General features: G+C 38.5%; 1 protein-coding gene across 1 annotated transcript in view; it reads left to right on the top strand.

Annotated features, from left to right (window-relative positions):
• The first annotated feature begins 224 nt into the window (after positions 1 to 224).
• Positions 225 to 9,555, top strand: part of LOC139945177 (uncharacterized) — a 162,591-nt gene continuing 153,260 nt past the window's right edge. Inside the window, exon 1 of the mRNA XM_071942465.1 lies at positions 225 to 626. The gene's annotated coding sequence lies outside the window, so the exon portion shown is untranslated. The remainder of the gene's footprint in view (positions 627 to 9,555) is intronic.

The raw sequence follows: 9,555 nt of genomic DNA, 5'->3' as shown, positions 1-9,555 counted from the left end.
TATTAATGTGTATGATCTATAGTCCTCTGAAAATGGAGCTTCGATAAAAAATTAATGGTTAGGACAATTGTTCAAATCATCAAGGTTCTAAAACCCGAGACACTGTGCACAGCCGAGACCTAGGCCCTTTCTTTGCTCTAAGGTAGACCTGTATCCTTTGTCATTATTCAAATTAAACAAAATGCATGTGGAATGTAGCTTCATTATGTTCAGAGGTTCCCCATGCCACAAAACGATGAGGAAAACCATTGACACATTCATTGCCTGTTTGCCACTCCGAAAGACCAGACATGATAATCAGTAAGGATGTTCTGCTCATTATGAAGTATCTAAAGTATATTTTATTAGGCTGCAACGAGACTGGCTTGTGAAATTTCACGAGCATGATAATTTTGAAGATGGCGTGGTAGTTTATGAAAGCCGCCCTCTAATTCCACCAGCAAGTGGGTATCCGCCACTGAAAGACTTGTTGATGCATGTAATGTTATGGACACATGAAAACAAGTGTTCGTGGATGACTGTGGTGGAATTGAGCGCTGGATGTTCACCCATGACTGTTACAGCTGAAGTAAACAAGACGAGGACAACTTGTTGGATTGATCTTTGCATAATAGAGAGCTCCAAAGGTAAGGCTATATAGCCTATATATACATGCTAGTTTATAACTTGTTTTTTTTCCTGTGGTGGTATTATGTTGATCTCGTCTACTCTAGCCAACCATGACACTTGCCATAATTGCGGTTTGGTAGGCAGCAATGGTGGCAAACTTTTTAGAGCTTGCTTATTTTACACATGTTACTGCCGTAAAATTATTGCTTGTGACTGGCATTTAGCTGGAGTTAAATTGCTTTGTGTCTTATACTGTTTGTAAGAGAGATTGGCTGTTGCCAGCTTGGTGTTATACTATCCATTTATGGTAGTTTGCCGAGTTCCCTTGATGGGAAGATCATTAAAACAAACCGCTTGGCCACCACAATCCAATAATCAAATGAAGAATTGTTGAATAAAAATAATAATAATATTAATCAAAGCATTTATATAGCGTTCTTACACAAAAATGTACCACAACGCTTTACAACAAAATAACAAGCAATCAAAAATTAACAATACGAAGCAATGAGAAATAAATAAATAGCCTAAGAAGCGAAATAAGTATGAAAAAGGTGTGTTTTGAGTGATATTTTGAAATCGGAAAGTGAATTAGCATGACGTATTTGATAAGGGAGAAATGTGCCGGTTTGCCTTTTGCGCATGACCGTAAAATGAGTGGGCTGTGATAAATAATGTTGATCATACTTAATTAAGGCACTGGACACTGATGGTAATATTACTCAAAATAATTGTCAGCATAAAATCTTACTAGGTAAATCGAAGAGCTGTTGATAGTAAAACACATTTTGAAAAACGGTTCCTTCTGTGGTAACGTAGCTTTTGAGAAAAAGTAATTTCTCAGTAAAAATTAATATTTGAACTGATTTCGAGACCTCACGTGTGTTATTTTCCACTAATTTGATTTCGAGACCTCAGATAAAGAATTTGAGGTCCCGAAATCAAGCATCCGTAAGCACACAACCTTTTGAGCGACAAGGGTGTTTTTTCTTCCATTAATATCTCGCAACTTCGACGACCAATAGACCGATTGCGCTCCGTGCGTCACGTGACCTATTGTGGGTATTGGACGTAAACAAACACGGCGTACTGCATATAAACGTGCATTAAAAAACATGATCACTGTTGCAATTTTTGGCTTAAAAAGGGACTAAAATTAGTTCTCGAAATCACTAAAGAATATTCCGGAGGAGTTGTAACACGAGACCTTACCGGTGGCTGAACAATGCCAGTAATATAATGGGTAAACACAGTTCCACCATATGAAATTCCAAGAGAATGTTCGCACGATGTCACTTCTTTTTCGAAAACTATGTTGCTTTAGAGGGAGCCGTTTTGCACAATGTTATATACTATGAACAGCTCCCCATTGCTTGTTTACCAAGTAAGTTTTTATGCTAATAGTTATTTTGAGTAATTACCAATAGTGTCCACTGCCTTTAAGCAGCACTGCATGTTGGACAAATTGCATTGCTAAGCAAGTGGGGTACCAGTCACAACAATGTTTACTTATGTTTTATATTGAGCCATAGTCTCTACCACACCCTTCCTCTGCAGACCTTCATCAACATCCAACACATCCAGTATTATTTATCAAATCGTTACGATACTTTAACTTGTCTTTGTCAATCAACTATTGTTTCGGTTCTTCCCTCCCAAGTTATTACCAATAGTGTCCACTGCCTTTATAAAGTCGCAACACACAACCAACAGTCATACATCAACAAAGCTTCGTCTATATATAGCGAAGCAATTTTACTGATTAATCATGGCAAATGCACAATAATTCATTACTTTTATAAGTACCAGTAATTGTCAAAACATCATAATACAAACACTTGATGTGAAGTCAATTATGAGCCGCAGTTAAAATGCCTTCAACAAAATCTCAAAAATGTACGTAGGGTTATCATTTTGATGGCGTAGCTCTAAAAGCAATATCTAATTTGTAAGATGCACAAATTGAAACGTCTGGGTTTTGGCAAACAAAGTCTGCCACCGAATTGTTTCTTGTGTAAACGAGAGCTGTTAGATTCAGGGATCGAATCAATGTGTGGTGAAGAGGTTTTCAACTAGTGGTTTTTATAATAAACCCGCGCCGAGGCTTGGACTTGATAATTTTACCGAGACGAAGTCGATGTAAATTATCAAGAACCAGGCCTCGGCGGGTTTAAACCACTTGTTGAAACCGATTCAACACACTTTGATTCCCATTCACAAATACCTTTACGGTTAAACAACATCAACACCTTTGATCACAAGGTGACTGCTCTATATTCCGACACCCCTATGTTCCGACACCCCTATGTTCCGACACCCCTATGTTCCGACACCCCTATGTTCCGACAACTCAACCTATATTCAGACACCCCTATGTTCCGACACCTCTATATTCCGACACCCCTATGTTCCGACACCCTTATATTCCAACGACCCAAACACCCCTATGTTCCGACACCCCTATGTTCCGACAACCTGTACCAATATTTTGTGTTAGCCATTTTTTTTTAAAGAAAAACGGTGTGACTTGAAGAAACTACACATGTTCGCAATTTAGTTCATGAACGTACAGGTAACCTATCTTTAATATGTAGTCCCACAAAGGAGTTTAATTTGTATAACAAGATTCTGCTATTACAAATATTCGGTTTCTTTAGAAGAGGACTGAGTAATGGAGGGGGTGGTAGGACTGAATTATTTATTGTTATTAATTGTTAACAAATTATTATGATTACTATTATTATTAAAAAAAAATTGTGGGGGGGGCAAAGGAAAGAAATTACACATCGGCGCAATAAACGCAGGAGAGGGTTGGAATTTTTATTAATTGACGCCCATGAAATGTTATCAACACGGACACGCACCTAACAATAGCAAAGTACCGAGTATTTTATTGCCAGCTACCTCGGGGAGCCATACTCATGTGTATAACCACCACAAAAAAAAAAAAAAAAATTAAATGCATGCGTGATTCCATCACTTTTTAAAATAGTACAAATTCATTTTATGAATGTTCAAACCTAATCCCGGTCGAAAATTACTGGGAAACCTTGCGTAATACAAGTTGTGTTTTTGTTATTGATCAACTGAATAATAATGTGCGGGAACAACTTGTCGGAACATAGGGGGGTCGGAACATAGGGGTGTCGGAATATAGGGGTGTCGGAACATAGGGGTGTCGGAATATAGGTTCAGTTGTCGGAACATAGGGGTGTCGGAATATAGGTGTGTCGGAATATAGGGGTGTCGGAACATAGGGGTGTCGGAATATAGGCTGAGTTGTCGGAACATAGGGGTGTCGGAACATAGGGGTGTCGGAATATAGGTGTGTAACCGATCACAAGGTAAAATAAATGCAAAAAAATGTAAATATTCAACGATTTCTTTCAACACAACACCCCTCCAGCTATGAAATGGTTAGGCCTCGGGTAAACAACTCCTTGTAAGGAGATGCTGTGCGCGTCGCGTGATGTTGCACATTTTGTTTCAGCCGTTGCTGTTGACCAAAATGAATGAAGAAACTGTCTAATGCGCACAGGTGCATCTGTCATTACTATAAACCAATGCTGATAGTTTGGGTTTGCCATACAAAAATATTCATAAATACCTCAGACAGTTTCGTTATTCCTATTGGTGGAGAGCGCGTCACTTGGGTGTGTATAAACCTTTGTTTATGACCGGTAAAAATTGTTAATTCATGGGCGTTACACGCGACCTTGCACCTGTTCTTATCAGACAGTTTCTTCATTCCTATTGGTCGAGAGCAACAGCTGAAACAGTTGTGCAACATCTCGCGATACGCGCGACGCGCACAGCATTCCCTTATTATAATGAGTTGTTTACCCGAGGGCGGCGGAGAGCTTTACCATTTCATAGGTGGAGGGGTGTTGTGTTGAAAGAAATCATTTAACAATTATAATTTTGCATTTATTTTACTTTTTGACCAAAAAGTGATGATGTTTTTGACCGAAAAGGTATTTATGAATGGGAAAACAAAGTGTGTTGAATCGGTTTTCAACTAGTGGTTTAAACCCGAGACGAAGTCGAGGTAATATATCAAGAACCAGGCCTCGTTGGGATGAAAACCTCTTCACCACACATTGATTCCCTTATTAAAATCAATTGATGCAGGCAATGGTATCTGTTGCACTCTTGAAGACACTGATGGACACCTTTGGTTATTGTCAAAGACCATGTCTTCTCACTTGGTGTATCTCAACAAATACACACAATAACAAACTTGTGAAAATTTAAATCAATTGGTCACGTAAGTTCCGAGATAACAATGGAAGAAAAAAACACCCTTGTCACAGTCACGAAGTTGAATGCTTTCAGATGCTTGTTTTCGGGAGCTTAAAATCTAATTCTGGCGTCTCGAAATCAAATTCCAATATTTAAAGTCAGTGGACACTATTGGTAATTACTCAAAATAATTATTAGCATATTAAACCTTACTCGGTAACGAGTAATGGGGAGAGAGGTTGATAGTATAAAACATTGTGAGAAACGGCTCCCTCGGAAGTGCCATAGTTTTCGAGAAAGAATTGAAGTAATTTTCCACAAATTTGATTTCAAGACCTCAAGTTTAGAACTTGAGGTCTCGAAATCAACCATCTAAACGCACAGAACTTCGTGTGACAAGGGTGTTTTTTCTTTCACTATTATCTCGCAAGTTCGATGACCGATTGAGCTCAAATTTTCATAGGTTTGTTATTTTATGCATATGTTGAGATACACCAACTGTGAAGGCTAGTCTTTGACAATTACCAATAGTGTCCACTGGCTTTAAGTGGAAAATGACTTCTTTCTCGAAAACTAAGTTTGTTTAGAGGGAGCTGTTTCGCATAATGTCATTTACAGCCAACAGCTGCTCTCCATTGCTTGTCAACAAGTATTTTTGAAGCAACAATTATTTTGAGTAATTACCAAAAGTATCCAGTGCCTATAACAATGAGCTACATGATTAAGTATCCAGTCCCTACAATGAGCTTATGATTAAGTGGGTCATTGTTAAACCTCAAAAGTGCAACAGCTTGGCTCAATTTACCTTTTGTAAACCATTTAGTCATTTCAGTTAGTGACAAGAGTTATAATTCAAGTTTCAAAATAGTCAACGCTACTCATTTAGGTGCAATTTATTGGTGTCCTTTTCGGTACTATATTAAAGACAGTGGACACTATTGTCAAAGCATGCTTAGTCTTCTCACTTGGTGTATCTCAACATATACATAAAATAACCAACCTGTGAAAATTTGAGCTCAATCGGTCATCGAAGTTGCGAGATATTAATGAAAGAAAAAACACCCTTGTCACACCAAGTTGTGTGCTTTCAGATGCTTGATTTCGAGACATCAAATTCTAAACTTGAGGTTTCGAAATCAAATTCGTGGAAAATTACTTCGTTCTCGAAAACTAAGTCACTTCAGAGGGAGCCGTTACTCGCAATATTTTGTACCATCAATCCTCTCCCCATTACTCGTTACCAAGCAAGGTTTTATGCTAAGAATTATTTTGAGTAATTACCAATAGTGTCCACTGCCCTTAAGCGTTCAGAAGTACAGTCATTTGACCAGTTCGGGATCATTGACCAGTTCGGGATCACTTCAACTTTGCAATAACCAAATAATTATATCATTTCTCATTATTACCAATTTCTGTTGATAAATGTGAAGATTAACATCCATTAAACCAACAAACCCAAAATAAGGTGCCAAACATCATCAGCAAATAAATTATGGCCGTTTTCCTGAAGGTTGTCTGCAAAATTTGTCATTTTTTTGTTGAAAAATGTTGGTTGAAAAACACTGTTAAAACTTCTTACCTTTAGAATTGGAGTGCCGGGGCAAAAAATATTTATGTAAAATGATAAGAATGTGTAAAAAACATTCCTGTAATTACTGTGCAGTCATCTTGTTTCTTTGAGGAGGCAAAGTTATCAAAATCTTCTTTGAGGGGGCAACTTACGCTTGACCAGTTCGGGATCACTTAACATCTCATTGCGTCAAATGGTGCCGCACTAACTTACTAAGTCTGGTAAAATCATACTACTGCAGTAGAAAGTTTATTTAGTTGATTTTGAGAAACATTACTTCAACAAATTCTTGTAGATTTTTTATTTTGTGAGAAAATTAAGCTTGGAGGGGTCAATAATGCTTTTTAGGTTCGCTTCACTTTTTCATTTGCCTTTGCTGTTGTTTTGTGGTTTTGTCTCTGGGTTTTTGCGCTGCTATTGAAGACACTTGCATGACATTCACTAAAGAAAGGAAGTCCAAGTCCATGCCAACACACCTCTGATGTGTCGTGTCCTTGAGAGACAGTTTTATGAATGGGAGTATGGGTTTGCAATAAAGGGCACTCTACTGATTCAGAATAGATTCAACTGATCCTGAACTGGTCAAACAGGTGACGATACTTTTCTCAAAGCCTCTTCAAAAGAACTAATCTTTTTTTGTCAGTGAATACTTGGTGAGTTTTATGACATGTTTAGGTAAACTGATAAACTTTTTTGTTTAAGATATCAAAGAGATTGCAACAAAAAACCATGTGAATTCAAGAAGTGATCCAGAACTGGTCAAACGACTGTAACGAGTCCCCAGAGAACAATAGGCGCCTCTCGTTAACGGCTGTCGGTAAATTTTTATGGTTATTGGTTTGTAGGAGGATAAGGAATACATCAACAGCCTTTTAAAGCTTTTATACGGAGCAATGCTCAAACTGTTAATTGCTAAGGCATTAGTTTTCGACAATATCATCACGATGAAAGACAATTTCATTGTGTTTGTTACAAATGAGCATTTTGTGGGCCATAGCGTAATTATTATAAACTATAAATTATTTTCATCATCATTGGTGTGTACATTTTACAAGTCATCGGTGTATAGGGGGAATTAATAATGATCTATTATTGATTGCTATAGACTTGACTTTTGACTATTCAGACAGTTTCATTTTGATGTTGTTTCTCCAAACACAAGCTTGGTGAAACTTGTTTATCCCGAATTTAGTAAAATGTATCGCTTTAACGACAATTACGGATTTATTTTTAACACATGTCATGACACGGCGAAACGCGCGGATACAAGCGTGGGTTTTCCCGTTATTTTCTCCCGACTCCGATGACCGATTAAGCCCAAGTTTTCACACGTTTGTTGTTTGATATAGAAGTTGTTATACACGAAGTGTGGGCCTTGGACAATACTGTTTACCGAAATGGTCTAATGGCTTTAAAGGAACACGTTGTCTTGAATCGGTCGAGTTGGTCTTTGAAATGCGTTTGTAACCGTTTTTTTATAAAATGCATATGGGTAGAAAGATGTTGTAAAAGTAGAATACAATGATCCACTCAAACATGCCTCAAAATTGCACGGTTTTCCTTTTACCTCGTCGACTAACACGGTCGGCCATTTATGGGAGTCAAAATTTTGACTCCCATAAATGGCCGACCGTGTTAGTTCGCACAGTAAAAGGAAAACCACGCAAACTTGGCAAACTTGTGTGGATCATTGTATTCTACTTTTAAAACATCTTTCCAACCATATGCAATTTATAAAAAACGGTTACAAACGCTTTTTATAGACCAACTCGTCCGATCCAAGGCAACGTGTTCCTTCAAGCGGCTGGGCGGTCCAGTGGCTAACAAAAAGAGTACAACAGGGGCAAAACCATAATACACAAAACTTTGTACTTATTTAATTTGTACTACAAAAAGAGAGAACGGTTGAAGCGACAACCAAATGGTCTCGATGGCTCCTTTTAAAATTAAGGGTATTCTTTGCTAAAGAATATCTTTAGACGAGTGGATGAGTGGTGTACGACATCAATTGTTAGTTGATGGATATGCAAAATGTGGAGATGGGGGCTCGCCTTAGCACTGCTTCTCCATCCATTTCATCAACACTTATTAGTATGCACTCTAATCAAATAAGCCGTGTGCACTCTAATCAAATAAGCCGTGTAAACAAAAACAAATCAATTAGCAGCATTTATTTAATTACGAAGGCCTTAACTTATCGTAAGAGATAAAAGGATGATTTCTATTTGAGGGGACAGTATTGATCAGTTAAGTAAATGGCTTCTGTTTTGTTATGTTAGTGGTGTTGTCATTTCCTCTTTGCGTGGAATACCTATTAGACAACATTACGGTAAAAGGTACCTGTCAACCGCCTGCTGGAACGGTAGCTAGTGCAAGGTCATTTTACTAAACACAATGAAATTAGAAAAGCGCCGCTCCTCGTTACCTCATTCGCTAATAACACACTGTAATGAAGGCCTCTCCATTACACGAACAGGTAATGCCATTAACTTTAATGTCAAGTAAAACTTACTTGGTAAAGGGCGCACTCGTTGGGAGCTGTTGATGTTATAGACTTTGTATGAAATAACATGCAGAGAGAGGGATTTTTTTAGTTATTGCTTAAGTTTTGAGAAAGGTCTCCGACATCTGCAAGCACTTGAACAATTGTTTTTCACTTTCTTTATTTCATTATTTTCTAATAATAGACCACTTGCATTGGCATGGCCGCCATCATTGATGAAACGTGCTCGCGTGAATTTGCTGAGAGTCGTACGCAGCTCATACACAAGTGCACGTTTCTATTGATTGTCATCAAAGACTAGCGGGATGCCGCGCTTGTGGGTTTTCCCGTTCTATGGGCTTGACCCCCCACCATTCAGTTTAATATTTTCCCCAGTCCGATCCCCCGTTCCACAGACGTACCACTTTGTGCCCCTACCTCCTATCCCCGTCCAAAATCTAACCCGTGCCTCCTTCCCGTCATCCCGCCAGTGAATTGTTCTTTGCACTTTTTTGCGGGTCCCGCCAGACAGGTGGTTCTCCGTTTCGTGTATTTTTCTCTGTCCTACGGCCCTAATACGGCGGTATAACGCCCTTAATTAGGGCGTTATAACGCCCTAAATTATAGTCTTGGCCCAAGACGATGGTGCTTG

This window comes from Asterias amurensis, chromosome 12 (assembly GCF_032118995.1).
Source record: "Asterias amurensis chromosome 12, ASM3211899v1".
NCBI lineage: Eukaryota > Metazoa > Echinodermata > Asteroidea > Forcipulatida > Asteriidae > Asterias > Asterias amurensis.
This window is presented reverse-complemented; position numbering and strand designations above follow the sequence as displayed.